We start from the raw sequence: 20,945 nt of genomic DNA on the forward strand, positions 1-20,945 counted from the left end.
AGGATAGGGGATTCTCACATCCCAGCAGAAACAAGAAAACAACTGAAAGTGTATTGGCCTGTTGAAGGCAGCTGCAAATGTTGAACTACTTCTGCCCCCTGCAACACCCCTGGTTCCTATTCCCCCGAATATTCCCTGGGTCTGTCTTAAATAGGAGCCAAAGAGGACAGGGGTATCCGGAACATTTGGCCTTATTATAGTTTGTTTTAAGACATTACAGTTCAAAAGCCTCTAAGCAACTACTGAGTTGCACTAATCACAAAGAAATCTCTCGTACAGGAACTATGAAATAATTTAACCAGAGTCTTCCTTCCAAGACTTCAATAACTTCTAAAAGTCAGAATGAGTCAAAGGATTTGGAAAGGCATTGAGACTAAAGAAATGCACACTGGTGGGATTGTATTAACTCTAAACCAATCTTGAAATCAATTCACGTGAGATGAGTACACTGCAGGCTAGAGGAAATGAAGCCTGGCTGTCAAGTCCAGACCCTTGAAACATGCAAATAAGACACTTAATTCAGGCAACTGAGGCATGTTTTGAAGTGTACATTTTGTGCCCTAACTCAGGATAACTGATACTAATCAACTTCTGTGAAACCAGAACAAAGTCAGAAGGACGGGAGCAATAAGAAAAACATGACCTAAAGTGGCAATGTTAGCAAAGAGCAGACTATGGTCCATTGCTAGAACTTTGCTAAGAGGCAAAGCAGGAGGCTCTGGTCTCACTAATCCCAGATGGTAATGCAAAAACGAATGACTGCTAAGTAATTATTTATCAAACAGTTCAATCATTCCAGAAAAACAGAAAATATGTAACATAACAAGAACTATTAAATCAGTACCAGCGGAGCTTTGAAATGGGGCAGTAAAGAAGTTACCACTGATTAAAAATCAAAAGCAATTTTGTGCTTTTGATTTGTTTTTCTCTTAGAAAACAAAAGTGCTTTATCAATATCCATATGTGGTGACAGAAAGCAAAACCTTTCTTGAATTTCATGCAAAGTAGATACGGTTTTCAACGTACCATCACCCATTCAATGCCAGGTTTCAAGTTATCTTTATCAGGCTTATTAGAGAAAAGAGTAAAACTGTATTAATAGCACAGAATTGTAGGTGTTGGATTTCACATCATTTCCAAGGTATTATGTGTGTGTATGTGTGTGTGTGTGTGTGTGTGTGTGTGTGCGTGTGTTAGGTTTGGCCATATTTTTAGGAAGAAAAAAAAAAGCAAATTTTAAAATTAATGTGAACTCACTATAATTGCCCAAAGAATGAGGACTCTTTTTATATTTTAGACAGAAAATTACTCATTAAAAACTTTTTTCCATGTCCATCCGCAAAGTTCTTCCATTGTTTACAATGTTTGTGTATCTATTTAGGCTCTTTTGAAAAATGACCACTACTTCCATTCCTCCCTCAACATAATATCTGAAAGGAAGCCAAGGAAAACCTTCAGGAAAAATGCTGTCTCCTGAGAACTCATGAGAAACAGTAACACATTTAGATTTTGCAAGATTAACGCAGTCCATACAAATACATATTTCTCCCAGTGGCCGTGTCATTTTTCATACGTTAGCCACCACTTTCTAATAACACATAGGTAGGAAACTACTGTCATCATACACTGGGTCATGTGTCTCAATCAAGTTATTACCTAAGGAAAGCTACGGGATCTGGGGAGGGGATGAGGCAGTACTAAATTTCTTTACCTCCTGCTTTTGCAGTAAAAAGTGTACCTCTACATTCCAATGAGAAGATGGAACCACCTAAAAAGATCTACATTATTCAACAGACTCAAAAATGCAAAGCTTGTCTGTCACCATAGAGATGTCATTGGTTACCTGCCTATGATATCTGACAGCTGACAGTTACCTAATTATAAATCTTCACAGAAAGATCCAAAACTTCACTCTGGTATTAGTAAATGCAAAGGTACTGACCTAAGCTGAAAGAAAGAAAGAAAGAAAGAAAGAAAGAAAGAAAGAAAGAAAGAAAGAAAGAAGCGAGGGAGGGAGGGAAGGAAGGAAGGAATGGAGGGAGGGAGGGAGGGAGGGAAGGAGGGAGGAAGGAAGGAAGGAAGGAAGAAAGAAAGAAAGAAAGAAAGAAAGAAAGAAAGAAAGAATTGGACCACTCCTCCTCTTACCCACCTGAAAACCTTGTGAATCAGAAATTGCAGGGGTGGTTTAAGATAATCTTTGTTTATTTATTTTATTTTTTTTAATGTTTATTATTTTTGAGAGAGAGACACACAGAGAGCAAGCAGGGGAGGGCAAGAGAGAGAGGGAGACACAGAATCCGAAGCAGGCTCCAGGCTCTGAGCTGTCAGCATAGAGCCCAATGCAGGGCTCAAACCCACAGATTGTGAGATCATGACCTGAGCTGAAGTCGGCCGCTTAACCAACTGAGCCACCCAGACACCCCAATCTTTGTTCATTTTTGATCTCCATACAAGATTATAAAGCAACCATGATTAAGAACTATTACCATAACCTGCCAGGTGTCAGAGTGTTTCAACACAAAGTAACTGAATAAATCAAGTCAGTAAATCTTGCCAAGGGAAAAAAAAAAAAATCACAAATGAGAAAAGATTGAGAGCCATCACAGTTCACAGAGGATCCAAGAATTATTAAAATAATAATTAAAAGGTACACACTTCAGACCAATGTTCTGCAATAGATATATAATGAATTACAACCGTGAGTCATATATGTCATTTGTAATTTTCTAGTAGCCATAATAATAAAAAAAAAGCATGGAAATGCATTTTAATAACATCACATTTAATACAATATATCCAAAATACTATCATTTCATAAGTGAAAATTATTAAGGAGATATTTTACATTCTTTTTTTGTATAAAGTCTTTAAAATCCTGTTTATTTTACTCTTACAGCACAGCTCAATTTGCATGAGCAACAGCTCAATAACCACAGGTGGCTAGTGGCTACTATATTGGACAGCACAGCTCTAGATTGTAATACATCTAGATTGATTACAGTAGATTGACTTTGCTCTAATTAAATCTATGATCTAATTACATCTGTGTAAAACATACTATATGATATAATTCTTTTCATAAAGCTTAAAACATTACATTAATATAATTTTTATAACTGTATAACAGAAACATGGATTGGCTGCCATACGAAATAAATAGTCCAAGAGCTATTAGGCAGGATTACTTTGCCTGTAGTGTGAAGCGTATTCAAAATCATTTATAATATTAGTGCAAAAATACATAAGAACGGTAGAAAAACAAAGTGCACCTTAAATAAAGTTTTTCAAAAATAATATCCTCTAGAAACACTGCTTCTCCTAGTAAATTAAGCATCTTTAATGTATACTCAGGTATATGGTAAGTAGCTCCATGTAATTAACTGAGGATGTAACACAGAGTTGAGCTGCACAAAGATTCATAACAAAGAAAGCAAGTGGCAGCTGAAAGCCAGCTTTCCTTCTGCTAAGTGCAGAAGTGCCTTGGAATCTTCTGATTTATCACCCTTGAGAGGCACCTTTTTCTAAGAGAGCAAAACAGTACCATATATTCTAATGGTTGTCCTGAGTCTCGGAAGCACAAGCAGGCAGCTTTATCAGAATTAATTCATTTAGGTAGAAGTAGATGGCAAATCTGGCTCGTCCTCCACATTTTCCAAGCCGAAGTCACTTCTTCCTTGCTAGTACTCAAAACTGCAAACCTGAAGTGGTAATCAAGTAGTCCCCAGATCCAAGGTAGCTTCCCACAAAAATATTAACCTGCAACTTCTACCAGTAAGAAGTTTGAGCAGCCCAGCCTCTGGGCATAAGGCTAATCAGAAGCTTAGTTTTCCAAACAAAAATCAGGTCTGCTACTTAGGTACCAGGTATGTTAAGAATATTGATCTTATTTCAGACAATAGCACAGAATATCTACCTGTTAGGCTTCTCCATCTAAAATAACTGTCCCCTAAACCCAGTTACTATCTGTAAATTTCCCTATTTCATCTTTTTTTCATTGAATTTAGCACTATCTGAATCACTTTTTTGTGTGTGTTTACCTTTTTAATATACCTCCAGTAGCATGTAAGCTTCATGAGGAAAGGCACTTTATCATGCACCTCTTTATTCTCATTCTATGAATCAAGGCCCTCTGTAATTATTCTTTAAAATAGCTTTTTGAAAAAACATTTTAATCTCAATTCTTAATCTCAAAATATCTACTATAAAAGACTACCTGATGATGATGGGGCAGCAGGAATATGTGATGATGTGCAGGCTTGGAATAGCATGGCTGGTTCCGGGAACAACAAATAGGAAATACGATGGGTAAATGCACTCGCTTCAGTGGAAGGAGAAGGAAGAACTCATTTCCCAGCTACAGGACAGTACTAGAAATGGCCCAACATTTACAAAAGGCCTTTCCTTTAAGAGGAAGTTAATTCACCTGGCCTGAACTCCTGTGCCATGATGAGCTGTGGTTCGGTCAGGATAGGTAAGAAACAGATGGTAAGTGAAAACTGACCAATTTGAGAAAGAGTTTAATAAAGGGACTAAGGGCAGGGTTTAAGGAAATGCTTCAGTACTCTGTGATAAGTAGAGCCGAGTCCACCGTTGAACCTAAGAGGGTAGGGGAAGGCCAAGACCCTGAGAGTATAGGAACTGTGGTCTTTGTCCAATGAGCACAATCTACTGCGACCAAGCCAGAAGGGAAACATTCTGACTTCATTCTGCTTCCACCTGCCTGATCTCCCACCAGGGCCTTCCAGTGCTTCAACTGAACTGGAAGCCAGAGAACTAAGGAGCCCACTGAGCGGTACAGAAACCAGCCCCTGAGTTACAGGTTGCAGGGAAGTGGACAATGGATCCAAAGGGTACCCGGCACACCCTGTGAAATGCAAGGTGAAGAGGAGGTTTGTTTTACATCAATCACTTCATATTTCACTCAGGTTAAAACCACTGTTTGAATTATTTAAACATAAAATGATTGTCTTTACATCCGAAAAGTCAAGTTACATACTTAATAAATTTCACTTACTATGATAAAAACTGAATTCCCAACACTAAAGTATGGGGCTTTTAAAGCATTTAAATGAAGAATTAAAGAAATGTGGTTTTAATTATATTACTTGATACAGAGATGGGAGTTATCAATTATTGAAGATTGATATTATGAACTTTGGGCCTGTGGTTTCAAACATGGCAAAGCATCCAAATCACCTGAAGAATGTTTTAAACCTAAAGAGTCTAACAGGATCTACCCACTCTACCCCCCTGACTCTGATTCTTCAGGGGAAGGGCACAGGGATTATGACACACAGATTTTGAAACTAATGTTTTAGAATTTCCCTTTTAAATGTTAAATATCTTGCTTCTTTACAAAATGTTTTTATTTTTCCATGCTTGTTTTTTGTGCTGTTTCAAATTAAGTATTCATCAGAAACAATTTGTTATTCAAATTTCCAAAACCAATCAGTAAAATCATTAATAAACATAAACACTTAATAAAACACTTCTGGGAATTCTGGTTCAAGATGGCAACAAAGGAGACTCCTGAACTCGCCTCCTCTAGTGGCATTAAAATTATACAGTGAAATATTTGTATCGTTAAATATCTTTATATTTAATTTTAGAACTATGATCAAATAAGAGTTAAAAGGGAAGGTTAAAATGTATGTAATGGCTATACGCTTTGACAATATAGATACAGAACAACTATTTTTTTTAAATGAAGGAAATGGGGAAAGGAAATGGGGAAAGCATGTGCAAAAATAATTTCCTTAATTGTTTTCACAATCCTTTTGGTGGTCTTAAAATACTATTTCCCACTAAAAGATACTGGGGCTTCTTGAATAAATGGCCTAATCCTAGAGTGGATTAGCATCATGGAAAAAATGTGCAAAAGGAAGCCTGAAACATTTTGCCATACTACATAACAAGGAAGCGATCAAATGCTGTTAGGGTCAGGTCTAAAGTCAACTTGAGGAGGCTCATATTAGCCAAAGGAAAGAAAATTTGAGGATCAATTAAAAAATAATACCTGCAGTGGACTGAAGCACATCAAATAGATTTAAATCCACAAATTGATGATGATCCTTTTTTTTTAAAAAGGTCACCTTAGAATGATAAGTGTGGTAGATTAAAGATGACCACAAATTCTTTGTTATTCTTTCCATTGAAACGTGAAATCTAATTCCCTTTGTTTGATATGGGCTGGCTTTAGGGACTTGCCTAAGTAATAGAACAAAGTGGAAGTAACATTTTGGGCCTTCAAAACCTAGATCATAATAAGCCTTGCAACTTCCATCTGGTCCCCTTAGAACGCTCTTTTGGGGAGACCTGAGCTGTCCTTATAAGACAGTTCTAGTTGACAGTTGCAATGGAACCTAACCTCCAGTCATCCTTACCAAGTCAGCAGACATTTGAGCAACATATCTTGGATCTCTAAAACCATCTCATCTCTCAAATCAACTGAGTGACCTTGGTTGATGCCACATGCAGCGACAGAATCACCCATCCAAGCCCTGCCCAAAGTCCTGACCTACAAAATCATGAAATATAATAAAATGTTTTTTGTTTTATGCCACTAAGTTTTGGATAGCTTGTTATGCATCAAGAGATAACTGGAACAGATTTGTACACCTGGAAGTAGAGCTCTACAGTAACAAAAATCTAAAACATGAGACGTTGGTTTTAGGACTAGGTAGTGAGCAGAAGCTGGAAGAACCTCAAGGAGACTAATAGACACTAGCAGTTGGGAGATTGTTGGTGAGGACTTGAAGGGCAATAAGGAAAATGCTAATGGAGTTTGGGAAAAGGGGAGCTCTTATATAGTGGCAGAAAGCTTGACAAGTTTAGGCCTTCAGAAATTTGGAAAATAGAAGAGAGATAAACTTAAAAAAAGCACTGTTCAGTTTTTTACCAGAATTTAGAGGGGAAAAAAAGATCTAGGACTTTCTATGTTTAAATAAAACTGTTTATCATCTCTACTCTCTCCCAACAAAATAGTATCCACTTAGAAACAGACAGATCAAAGATCAAAGCCCTACAAGTAAAGCATGATCTCAGAGAGACGATGTCACTCAAAAACATTTAAGGGTATCCCTAGCAGAGTGTCTAAGAATCATAGATCTTCTCTGATAGATAACCAAGACTTCAAGAATCTTAAGGGTGTGGCTCATAGATCTTTCAACTGAAAAATGGGCTTGTAAGCATTTTAAAGTTATTATTCCACAGTACCCAGTCATTCAGCTCTAGGTTGAGAAGGACATGTCTTTGGAATAAAACGTAGATGTGGGTTTTGTCGAATTAAGTAGATTATAATTTGATACACAGGAAGCCCACACATTTTTAAAAGAAATTGTATTAGTTTTGACTAAAAGACACAAAGACAATTGAAAAGGAAAAGAGAAATTTTATTCCTAAACTTCAACTAGCAGGAATCAGACTAGGAAGGTTATTCCTTTGCAAACATAGAAAGGAAATGGAAGAATGACTCAGAATGTGAAGAAAATTTAAAAGGAGGGGGGCACAGAGGACGATATCAAGAGTCAGAGAAAATCATTTCCAGGGAGAAGGACTGAGCCCTAATCAAGGAATTAGTGATGTCTTCCCAGGTAGAAAGCCAAATTGCTATAAAACTTTCATAGCTATGTGCCTCCTGTTTTACCCCTTTGGGAATGGAAATGTATACTGTAGACATCTTACACCTTTTCACCACTGTATGTTAAGTGTATGGCGGGGGGGCGGGAACTGGGTGATGGATAAACTTGTTTCTGATTTACAGACCTTCAGATCAAAAGGAACATTGCTAGAGAATACTAGACCTGAGAGATCACACCCAGGGAACTCATTAGCATCTGGACCTGATTTAGATGATGTCTTGGTTCAGGCTGTTACAACAAATTACCAAAGACTGGGTGGCTTAGATAGCAAACATTTATTTCTCACAACTTTGGAGGGTAGGAAGTCCAAGATCAAGATGCTGACAGATCTGGTTCTGGTGAGAACCCACTTCATGGTTTGCAGAGATGGCCATCTTCTCTCTGTCATCACATGGCAGAGAGCAGAAAGAGAGGACACACGTTCTCTAGTGTCTCTTCTTATAAAGGCACTAATCCCATTCATGAGGGCTCCACCCTCATGACCTAATTACCTCCCAAAGGCTCCACCTCCTAATACCGTCACATTGGGGTTAGGATTTCAACATATGAACTCCGGGAAGACACAAACATTCAGTCGATAGTAGATGAGTATTACACATTAGGAAGATGCCATAATGAGATTAGAGTTTGGGAGAACTGAGAAGGAGAAAACTATATTTTGCACTTAGTAGTAATATAGGACTGTAAACACTTTGTGACAGAGGGCAACCTGAAGTAGGTTATATGTAGCCAGAAGTTATTCACTGCTCATTCCACTGAAATCTTGTTTCCTTCCCTTTGAATCTGGGCTGCCTTTAGTGGCTTGCTTGACCAAAGAATACAGTAGAATTCTGTAAATTCTTAAAACTTTGAAGACTTGAAGCTTCCACCTGGCCCTTTTGAAACATTCTTTCTAGTAGATCTGATCTGCCATACGTGGAAATCTAACTACTCTGAGACCTTTCTGCTGGACAGTCAAAGGTTAGGAAGGATCTCCAGGTGACATTCCTAGCTGAGCCTCGCCTTTCAAACATCCCCATCAATGCACCAGACATGTGAATGACATCCAGAGTTGTAGACCAGAGGCAAAGATTCCTATCTCACTCCAATCTTTAAAAGATTAGGTAATGGCCTAAGAGAAGACACTGTGAAACTTCACAAGTATTATAAATTCTATAAAATAGTATATTCAATCTGTACACCCATAAAATGACACACACACACACCCTTTCATAATTTACACATTCTCTAAAGTCTGTGAAATGACTCATACCCTTTCCCGTCAGGTTCACACACGATGGACCTGCTGCAGTTTTCTTCCTTACATTCTGGCCACCCTGCTGTGCACTGACCTCCAACTACAGACTTGGAGTCTGTAACCAGGTCAGCACTAAGGGATTATTTATTTTTACATACAAGGGGCAAGCGTTCATCTATAACCATCACACCTTTCCAGACCATCAGGCTTCTCTCTCCCCCATATAAACTTCTAAAAATCTTTATCTGGACATGGTAATGATTTTAATCCTGGGTCCATAAAGACTTGAAACACTTTTAAAATCTTCTCATTGTCCTTCCCTGGAAGCTTAAAGTTAAATAAATTTCCACACACTGAGAATTGGATTTCTGGTAAACCACATCTCAAGAGAAAGTCAAATGTCATTGTAGATGTCAATTTCTTATTTTTTACTTGAAATTTAATGTAAGTCCTCCTCTAAATTTTTACCATGATAGTTAAAGTAATGCAGTATCACTCTCTCCTATTTGGGTTTAGAACTTTCAAATATGTGTACATGGCTACAATAACCTTTCTTTACTCACAGCCTTTCCCTAACTATTTTTAGCTTTTGCAGTCTTGACATTCCTCACCCCAGCTCATTTTTTTGGAAACAATTTTGTTTTGCTTTCATCTGTGATACAATGACAGTTGGAACGTAAAGTGGTATTCCAGGTGGGTCCTGAGTTCCTTGTCTTCTATATAGTATATTTTTCCTCTGGCCAATCAATTTTACGATAAATTTAAGTTAGGAAAATTTTAGCAAGTTCAGCTATAAAAAGAACAAATATAGTTATAAATGGTGAACTGTGCAATTTCCTTTGGTTTTTCTAGCCCCTTTTCATATCCTCAACCAAAAAGTTACTGGATCTGAAAATCTTGTGAAATTCTTCCAGTTTAAATCAACAACATTTAGCAACAATAATATAGCAATTATTTAAAAATAAAAGGCTTATAGCATTAATTCATTCTAGTGAATACTTATGTACAATTAGAAGTAAACCCAATCTTATTCTCCTTTTTTCTCTACTGATGAATTACACTGTTGTCACTTTTCATTTTATTATGCTAACTTGAGTTTACATTCAACTAAAAGCTTTCCTGGGGCACCTGGGTGGCTCAGTTGGTTGACCTTTGACTTTGGTTCAGATCATGATCTCAGGGTTCCGTGGGTTTGAGCCCTGTGTCAGGCTCTGGGCTGACAGCTCAGAGCCTGGAGCCTGCTTCAGATTCTGTGTCTCCCTTTCTCTCTGCCCTTTCCCCACTCATTCTCATTCTCATCCTCTCTCTCTCTCTCAATCTCTCTCAAAAATAAACATTAAAAAAATAAATAAAAGCTTTCCCTTGGTACAATATTTTATTCCTGGATTTTTAGCTCTGTCTTGTCTGTGGATGCTGCCTTCAGTATTTTGAGCATATTTTCATTTTAACAACAGATGAATGTTATGACCTAGAACACTAACATCTTAACCAATTAACATTGAGAGCTCAGATAATCAGACAACCTTTAGCCAAACCTCATAGTGCCTGGAATGGTCTGCATTTTTATGTTTGGCAAATGAACAGCTTTCTACCCATGCAGCAATGATCATATCCGTGCAATTTGAATTTGGAATGTGTTCCTGAGATCCTATAGCCAGAGCTTTCCCAGACTCAAATCACAGTGGAATTACAGTCTATTCAACCAAAACTTTCAAAATTTTATTAAATAATTTGGAGAATGAGTGAAGCATATCAATGGCACATTATTCTCCATACTTACTAAAATATTCAAACAATTCAATCAAATCTTTTAAAATCAACTCTGCAAATATTTATTAAATGCTAGAAATTTAATGATGAAAAACATAAATCTATACTACCTAACAAAGAAAGTCCTTACATCTCAACTACCATAAGGGTGATTCTAACTTTTTGGTAGACTTTAAGTTCATGAAGATACAAGTCATTTGACTAACTTATGTATGCTTTGTTAAAGTAGACCTTTAGTGGCAATCTTTGTTTTATATCACTTCTATGAAATAATATGAAATCATAAAGGCTTCTCAATATTTCTTTGGGTCCAGGCCTGCCAGATATGATAGTCAATAACTTTATAAATGTTACTTTTCCCCCATGAATTTTAATGTTCTCAGCTATAAAATGAAGGGATTAAACCAGATGATGGAAACCAGATGATATCTAAGGCCTCTTCCGGTTTTAGGGTACATGGATTCCACTGTCACCAGTAGGAAAGAACATTATCAGGTCTAGATGGATGTTGCTTTGATATACACAGTAACAATATCTGAAGTCCTGACTGGATTTGGGGACACTAGGGCTTAAAGGCCACAGCAAGGTCTTTTCAGGGCCTGTCACATTTGCAGTCAAGTTCTACTGAAGCTGATAATTATTCTGGGAGACCAATGCTTTTCCACTCAGAGAAATGTACAAACTGGCACCAGTTGTTCTGCTCCTGAGAGTCTTGCTTGGTCTTACACTCTTGGATCAGATAAATGTGAATGGTACCTGAACTAGCGGTGACCCCTTACCTCTCCTTCAAATTATTGTCTCAAGCAGTCTTCTCTCAAAAAAGGTTAAACATTTCCTTGAAGCTTTCCATTATCTCTCCAGATAAGAGCCCCTTCCACCCTGGTCACTATTCTAACTTGACTGCATCTGCGGTTATGCTCATACTATTATAATTATCTTCTCATATGTTAATTCATGAATTTCTTCAGGGTAAGAATCATGTCTTATTTATCTGTGTATCTAACACAAGAGCCTACCACATAGGAGACACTGAAACAGCAGTAATAGCCAACATTTACAGAGTATTCACTAAGTGGCAGGCACTTTATAAATAACAGCTTTAACCCTTATACCAACTGCATGAAGTATTAAATGTCACTATCAGCATTTTATAGATGAAGAAACACGAGTCCAAAGTTTCAGTAACTTGTCTGTGGTTACATTCAACTAGACAGTGAAAGAGTAAGAACATGAATCCAAAGAGTCTAGCTCCAGAGTCTGTACTATCAACTACTATGCATTGGTTAATTATCATGAGATAGCACATTTTAATATGTTACTTTTAATGTTATGTTAATATGTTAATATCTTACTGTGACATATATCCTCAGATTATTCTCCCTCTCCTTCTGAGAAAAAGCATGTTGTTTCTAGAGTGGGCCTCCAGATAACACATGGAGTTATATAAAGTAGAACTGTACTTTTAAAAATAGCGATAATTCCATTTGGGAGAGATTAACTGAAACAAACAAGCAAGCAAACAAGCGAAAAAACAAAACGTGAGGGATAGATTTTTTTGTGTTCACTACTGGGAGAAAATGACCACAAAGGCACACCTGCAAGCATCATCTTCTATAATGGAATTCTTCATAGAATAGACAAGTACAAATATGGTCCTGTGTAGATGCAATCCGGCATCTGAAATGCCATCTTCTAATACTGCCATCCCAAGCTATGGCCATTAGCTAGTCTGAGATGGCCAGGAGAGGACATTGGTGGAGTGGGTATAAAAACTAGAGGAGCACCAAGAAACAGTCTGGATCCAAATTTGGGCAACACCTAGCAAGAGCCATACCAGCGAGGTCTAAGTATTAGTTATAAACTGAAGTGCTTTGAAGGGGATCAGGCAGCTAATGGGACTGAAGGATATCTTGTTAGGAAAACATTTACAAATACTGGGATAAAAGTAATACTTCATTTCTCTCTTAACTCTACTACATATTTTTAAAAATAATAACCATGAGAAAAAATAGGACATGGTGCAAACTACAAAGAACTAAAAAGAGAGACTGATAACACTGTTCCAGGCATTGGTTGCCAAATCTCAATTTTTCACGGGACATCAGAAATCCAGACTTTAATGTGAAATCTTCCAATTTTTAAAATATTAGCAATTGATTCAGTTAAAAGCACACACACAATGTAAATAAACCCTAGATGTGGCAAGCAAAACATAGCTGCAGGTCAGATTTGGCCCACGACCCACCAGTTTGCAGCCTTGGAAGACAGGCTTCAAGTTCCCCAACATTTAGAAAACAGGAAACAATTACATGGGCAAACATGATTACTTGTGGTCAGAAGTAAAAACAGAGAGTAGAATTCAGCAAGTTAGACAAGGTGAGGAAAAGCAAAGGATTCTGGAGGTGAAAGCAGGAGAGAGCCCAGAAACCAGGAAGTTCAGTGGGTTAAGACAATGGTACCAGAAAACAAAACCACAAAGAGCAGCCTAATGCAGGAGTTTTGCCTACTAGAGCCATTACTTCTTACTGTAGCTTCTCACTGAAGCTGGTAGTGGGTGGTGGCCATCCTTGGAACCACGGTACACTCAAGGAAGTGAATGCAGGCGGCTGGAAAGAGAAAGCCCTCTTCTCTGCAGGTGTGCTCTGATCCCTGCTGGAACAAAGACAGTCCAGCTGGGATTCCAGGGAGCTTCTAATGGTAAGGGCCCCTGAACTTTCCATTCTAAATAGGAAGCACACCTCAGAGACAAGGAGGTTAAGCCCTCCTATATTTCAGAGTCTCTCCTGTCTGCCAGGGCTCCTCAACTGTTCCACAAATAAAGCACATTTTGCTATGACACCAATGAACAGCACCCGTCCCAAGCAACAACATTTGGGCTGATTCCTCAAATGTCAGTTTGTACAATCTGCCCTCTTTCTTGTAGACCACCCAGTCTTCTTATAATGATTCTACATTGTCTCATTTATTTTCTTCATGGCAGCAGAGATCCCAATTTCCTTAGTTAAATTTCATTCCCTCCCTTATGTAACTGCTGATTTATTTGTAATTCCCTGGCTCTCTATTAGTCAGCTCGGGATTTTTTTTTCTCTCTAATCAGCTGAGAAATATAGTAGAATTGATAAACAGCTATTTTTCTACTCAGAAAAGCGAGAACAAAAATAAAATATGGAAAGAAAAAATTAAGTATAAAGAGATTAGAAGGAAAAGAAAACACAGCAGATGCTACACACAGGTAGCTCATAGTTCTGAGTGTCCTTGTCACTGAATGTAGTGAAAGACATGGACAAGAAAACAGTCTTCATGAATTTAGCCTAGCATTTGGTGTAGCCCATGTTATTGCATTATTGTAATGAAAAACACATCAGAATATGTCTAGACACATGACATACTCCTGGTAGAGAGTTCTCTGCACTTCAAAAAATTGTGGTTCAATTTCCTTCTGGGAAACGCTCCAATGGCAACATTTCAGGTTCTTGAAAGGCTCTTCAGAATGACCGCCTAAGGGAAGGCCACCTCCAAAAGAAGACTTAAAGCACCAGGGCACTGCAAGGGCTGGCAGACCTTTCCATGGGAAAATGGTCCGAACAGCATGGCCCCCCTGTAGAAACCCGATGTACAATAATCCACTGATAGGCTTTCCTATGTACAGAGTAGCTGTGACAGTCTAAATAAAACACTGAAAAGAACCTATAAACAGAACAGAAGTAATGAAATACTTTGTTTTGGTGATTCTTTAGTTTTAACTACATATGGATTAAACAAATCCAATTGGTATAACTTACACCAATGTGTTGATTTAAACCAAATTCTATAGGCATTGGAAGTCAGGAAAGGAAACCAACACCACATCCCCATGGTACATTACCTAGTATAGGGTAAATGATGCTGTGCCTGTGTTCTTGCAGAAGAGTCATGAGAAGAATAAATCCTAAACTGCAGCCATCATGCTTAGATTGTATTTCTGGCTGGGCCACTCCCAGACTTAAATCTCTAAATGCCTGAAGTTGGGCAAACCACATGATCTCCTCTCATACGTGTATAAAACAAAGATTACAAAACAAAACAAAAGGACCCTAATTTAATCCAACTTCTAGAATTCTCTGAGATTTTATCACATTTGGAAAAGGATGATTTATGAGGTGTGGGGATGCTCTCTGTCTAGACTCAGCAAGTCGACAAGTATTTCTTAAGTGTATAACCAGTACCACAACTAGATCAATGGCCCACCAGGGTGAACACAATAGTCTTTAGGAAGCCAACAGTCAATACTGGGACAGAGAAGTAACCCTTAGAAAATAATTAAGGAGCATGCCAAAATTGAATATAATTAAATGCACAATGTTGAGGGTTCAGATAATCTATGGAGTTTGGTCAATGGCCTAGAGTAATAGAGAAGATATCTTAGCAGAGGTGGAATTGTAGTTGGGCCTTGAACCCTGAGTAGACACAGCAAAAGGCATACTGGAATCATTACAACCTGAAACGTTACAACAAAAGCACAAATTGGGGGACGTGTTTTGGAGGGAGACCCAAGAGCAGCAATTACTGTGAATTTGGGGACACTTCAACTTGATTGGCACTTATTGAAAAGGGGAAGTCAGGTGAGTAAAGCAAGAAGCAGCCAAATTCTGAAGTCTTAAAAGCCTACCTGGTGGAAGTAAAACCTCTGTCCAAAAGATTTAGTCCTCGTTGTAATAGCTAACCCAAAAGAAGTTCATTTGCCCTAAAGAGCAGCGTAAGTATTGCTCAAAGTACACAATGGTCCCACACAACAATCAAATCTTATGACCAGAATGCACACTAAAGAAGACCTTTCCTGAAACACCTCCAATTTTACCACTGAGTGTTACCATATACCTTTTCTAATGCTGCAGCTGGTTCAATTATTCCTTTTATCTGGATCCTCCTTTCTAGCCTATGTCTTTGAACAGCTGTGAATGATAAATCCCCCAAATTCCAAATTTGCTTCTGTTTGGCTAGGCAAACCAGAGAGCATCCCTTCAGGACTCACAGTAATTCTACCACCATTGCTACTACCATCACCAACACCCCATTCTGTGAATTAATCTGGTGTGTCCCCTGACCTATATACTGCACTAGTCACTCTGTCCCTTAGCCTAGCTCAATTCCATGTTGACAAAAAAGTTCCATCAAGAACAAATAGTTATTAGACTACTACCACATGGCAGCCACTGCACTAAGCACTGAAAACACAAAGGCAAATAAGACACATCAGCTCTCAAAGAGTACAGTCCATTGGAAAGTTGGATCTGTTTTCATTCTTTCATCTGACAAACATCTGTTATGGGCCTATTACATACCATCCATAATACTGGGTCCTAAGGATACAAAAAATGAGTAAGGTATGGTATCTACTCTCCAGGAACTTATGGTCTTTTTGGAAGAGAGAGACAGAAACACAAAACAAGCCAACCATGTAACAAACAATATATTTACTGGGGAAAACTAGAAAAAGAGAATAACCTATTGTACCTTGGGGGAGGGATTTGTTCAGGAAAGTCTTCATAGAGGAGGTGACACTTGAACTGAGATATGAAAGCTAAGTGGGTATTTGAGAGACAGAGCAGGTAGAGAAAAACACTAAATGTAGAGATTACAGCATGCGGGAATATGGAAGCCCAGGTTATTCAGACTACTCTTCTCAATGCAAACAACAATACTGGATAATGTACAAAAACATCTTAAAAACATTAAAAATCTGAGAAGAAATTATGGAACAACGAGGCTAAAATCTAAGTGAAGCAGTAGCTTAGGGAGGTGAGCAGGGCTCTGCAATTGTTTTTGTTCCAGGACATCTGTCTGTTAGGTAACTTTGAGTTTTCATTTGTAGACTTCTCAGGGTGAGAGAAAACAAAATTAAAGCTCAGGTCCTATAAGGTGGGAAGACAAATTGAAAAGATTCCTACATTAAACTCTTTCTCCAAAGGGCAACAGACTCAGAGAAAGGGTGATCTAAAAGTAAACTCACTCTATCCTGTCCTCTACCCACCCCAGAGGACTGTAAGAAAATGTGTCATTTTCTGAGCAGATTAGCAGGAATAGTCCCTGAGAAACTGTAACTATAAATGGCCTTTGAGTGAATCTGAAGACCAAATTCACATCACTGGAAAAAAGGTACCATGAAGCAAGAGCCAGCAGAAACAGTGAAATGCAGAAGATCTTCAAAGGCTTAAGATATCAAATCATTAGACATATATTATAAAACAGTTATTCTTAGCATATTTAAAGAAATAAAGAAAAAAATGGGATAAAATTTAAAAGGAAAAGGAAAATATCAAAATGTACCCTTAGCAAATTTGAAAAGGAATCAAATAGATCTTCTGAAATTGAAAAATGAAATTAATTTTAAACAAATAGTTTTTGCAACAATTATAGTAAAGATTAGAGCAGACAGGAATCATCACTGAATGACAAATCTAGGGGGACAATTTTATGAGAAGCAGGATATTTGAGTTTATTGTCTTTGTCTATTTGTTTTTGCATGTACAGTTAACCTATTTTACCTGATTTTGTTATCTTCTATATACATAGAATATTTTTTATTGAGGCAAAAACACTTAACATGAGATTTACCCTCTTCACAAAATTTTAAGTTTACAATACAATATTGTTAGCTGTAGGCACGATGTGGTACAGCGGATCTTTAGAACTTACTCATCTTAAGTAACTGAAACTTTATACCAACTGACAAATTCCCCATTTCCCCCCTCCCAGGAGAAAGAAATTTGTATGACTTAAAGTGTTACTCCATAAACTTGCTTGTTAGTTGCAAGAGAAGAAAAAAAAGTAATTAAACAGAAGAGAAATTGGATAAATTGATTGATCAAAATTAATATCACCACCTCCAGATGTGATACTCTAAGAAGGAAACAGCATCATTGATGCAGAATTCTGCCAAGAATGTGTAAGTTGGATCTAATCATGAGGAAACATCAGACCCCAAGTTAGGAATATTCTAATTTTAAAAGTCGAGTATGAAGGCTATGGTCTTCCAGGATGTATAGGTAATAAATAAACAAAGAAAACTATAGAAGTGTTCCAGATTAAAAGAGTTTTATGAGACATGACAACTAAATGTAGATACTGTACTGGAGGAGAAAAAAATGCTATAAAAGACATTACTGAGTCAACAGAAAAATTGAATTTGGCAGGATATTAGATAAAAGCACAGTACCAATACTTTCTAATTGTTAGATTTAAATTCATCCCATAAAAATTTATTGAAATTGATAACTTTCCTGTAATTACATGAAGATAACCTTATTCTTCAGAAATAAACACTAAAGTACTCAGGGGTAAAGGACCATGATGTACATCATTTACCCACAAAATCTTCAGAAAAAAGTTATTTACATATATACAAATATATATGTGTGTGTGTGTGTGTGTAATATATGTATATGTATATGTATATGTATATGTATATGTATATGTATATATACTACACACACACACACACATATATAAATTACTACATACAATTTATGTAAGTATATAAAGTTATACATAGAAAGGGAGAGAGCACAAATGATAAAGCAGATGGAGTGCAATTTTGGTAATAGGTATATCTGGGCAAAGAGTATACAAGTATTCTTTGTACTGTTTTTATTTTTGCAACTTATCCATAAGTTCTAAATGTTTGAAGTTATTTCCAAATAGAAAGGCTAAAAGATAACCTCAATGAATGGATTCAACATCAATCTAGACATAGATGAGGGTAAAACTAGTACGCTAGAAAATAGGGAAGAAGAAATTATTCATAATGCAGCATAGTGGAGAAATATGGAAATATAGAAGAGAGGTTAGAATATATAAGCTGAAGAATGAAGGCTAACTATGTTTAATTAGAGTTCGAGGAGAAGAGGAGAAAAATAATGAGGCAGGAACAGGGACAAAATCTGAAGTAATGACTAACATTTTTTTAGAACTGAAAAAAGACACCAAAACAAATTCATAAATCACAATGAATCTTCAGCAGGCAAATAAAATGAAATGCACATAAAGAAACAGTATAGTAAAACTGCATTACACCAAAGACAAATGAAAAAAGCTAGAGGAAAAAAAAGGACAGATTACTTGCATAGCAGCAGTTTGACAGCTGACAAAAACAACAATGAAAGCCAAAAGACAGTGGAATTACAATTTCAATGTGCTGAGAGAAAAATGGCAGCCTAGAATTCTATACCCAGCCAAAGTATCTTTGTTATAAAGATGTTTTGAGGCAAAGAAAGAGATTTTTCTTCCAGTAGACCCTAACTAAAAAAATTTCAAAAGGACATACAATCTGAGGAAAGCAATCTGAGAGAGGAAGGTCTGAGATGGAAGAAGGAATAACAAGCAAAAGGAGTGCTAAATACATGAAAGGAAAGCATGAACAAAGGCACAGAAGCAGGAAACAGTCTGGTATGTCTAGAGAATTACCAGAAGCTTGGGTGTGGGTTGGTGGAGCAGAGAGTTAATCTCTCAACTTTATCAAATACAAATCCTATCAGTAAAAAATTAAACTAAGTATGTGCTCGGAATACATGTAAAGCATAGTGAATATAATTATAAATGATATGAAATATAGTTAAATATAATTAAAATTAAAGAAGGATGGGATTAAAAATATATGAATAGGACTTCTGACAGTTTCTTCCCACATTCTAAAAGACTATATATAACTAGTGGTTGGCAAACTGACATGCAGGCCAAATCTGGCTGACCACCTGTTTTTGAAAATAAAGTCCTAGTGGAACACAGTCATTCTCATTTGTTTAAATATCACCTATAACTGCTTGCATGCTATAGCAATAGTTAAGTAGTTTTGGCATATAAATTTAAAATATTTGCTATTTGGTGCCTTACAGAAGAAATCTCCAGCCCCTGAGTTTGAACATGGGTAGGCACAGGAGTATAAAGGGCTCATAAGTCACCACATTGTAGACATGAACATACCGGCAATGGGGAGTCCTCAAAGGATTTTCCACAGGAGAAAGGTCACTCTGATAGCCGTGTGGTAATTGGAATAGAGGAGAGAAGCGTAAGGAAGGGGAGACATTTTTTTGGTCATGCTTTCTTTGAAAATGCTTTCTTGGGGCGCCTGGGTGGCTCAGTCGGTTAAGCGTCCGACTTCAGCTCAGGTCACGATCTCGCAGTCCGTGAGTTCGAGCCCCGCGTCGGGCTCTGGGCTGACGGCTCAGAGCCTGTAGCCTGATTCCGATTCTGTGTCTCCCTCTCTCTCTGCCCCTCCCCCGTTCATGCTCTGTCTCTCTCTGTCTCATAAATAAACGTTAAAAAATTTTTTTTAAAAGAAACTGCTTTCTTTGTTTATAATGTAGGAGAGATAATTCACAGAGTTCTCTGTGGGCCAAATGAAATAATGTGTAGTAAAGTGTTTCTTAAACTAAAAAAGCACTATAAGAAATTAAGGTATGATTTACTTGCAGATTTTCATTAAATGAATGTTTTAGAAAGTGTTATAGAGTTGAGCCTTGAACAACACAAGGAATAGAAGTGTCAACCCTCGCATACAGTCAAAAATCCATGTATAACTTTTTATTTCTCAAATCTTAACTACTAATAGCCCACTGTTGATTGGAAAACCTCACCAATAACATGAACAGTCAATTAGCAGATATTTTGTATATGTATTATGTACTATTTTCTCTCTTAAGTTTATTTATTTATTTTGACAGGGACAGAGATAGTGCAAGTTGGGGAGGGGCAGAGGAAGAGGAAGAAAGAGAGAGAGAGAGAGAGAGAGAGAGAGAGAGAGAATGAATCCCAAGCAGACTCCAAGCTGCTAGCACAGAGCTTGATGCAGGGCTCGAACTCCCAAAACCGTGAGATCATGATCTGAGCCGAAATCAAGAGTCACTCAACCAACTGAGCCACCCAGGTACCCCTGTACTATGTTCTTACAGTAAAGTAAGCTAGGAAAAAGAAAATGTTATTAAGAAAATCATAAAGAAGAGAAAATACATTTACAGTACTGTACTATATTTATCAAAAAAATTCAGACATAAGTGGATCTGAGTAGTTCAAACCTGTGTTGTTCAAAGGTCAACTGTATATTCTGCTCTCTCAGTTTTGAGAGCATTCTTTCATATTACTACATTTTGTATGACTGCATCATATAGCTATACTGAAATCATTTAGTATCAAAATTTAAATGTAACTTAATTGTGTTAATTGATTTAAACCAATTTAGTAACTTGCCTGGAAAAAATGCTTCCAGATGTTCATATTCAGTGTAATTTATTTGCCTGTTTAGTTACAAAAAGGTGGTCCTCAAC

The 20,945-nt window shown here is 37.3% G+C and overlaps 1 protein-coding gene and 1 long non-coding RNA gene across 18 annotated transcripts in view; both read right to left on the reverse strand.

The window, feature by feature from the left end:
- The window catches only part of SLC25A21 (solute carrier family 25 member 21), a 481,661-nt gene that overhangs the window by 369,676 nt on the left and 91,040 nt on the right, over positions 1 to 20,945 (reverse strand). The window lies entirely within an intron of this gene.
- The window catches only part of LOC132669569 (uncharacterized), a 138,320-nt gene that overhangs the window by 36,179 nt on the left and 81,196 nt on the right, over positions 1 to 20,945 (reverse strand). For 13 of the 16 annotated variants that reach the window (XR_013556141.2, XR_013556142.2, XR_013556139.2 and 10 more), the window contains one exon: positions 19,606 to 19,652. The exons of the other annotated variants lie outside the window; for them this stretch is intronic. This is a non-coding gene — a long non-coding RNA (uncharacterized LOC132669569). The remainder of the gene's footprint in view (positions 1 to 19,605; positions 19,653 to 20,945) is intronic. 16 annotated transcript variants of the gene reach the window in all.

The sequence above is a fragment of the Panthera onca genome, chromosome B3, assembly GCF_046562875.1.
Source record: "Panthera onca isolate mPanOnc1 chromosome B3, mPanOnc1 haplotype 2, whole genome shotgun sequence".
In the NCBI taxonomy this organism is placed as follows: domain Eukaryota; kingdom Metazoa; phylum Chordata; class Mammalia; order Carnivora; family Felidae; genus Panthera; species Panthera onca.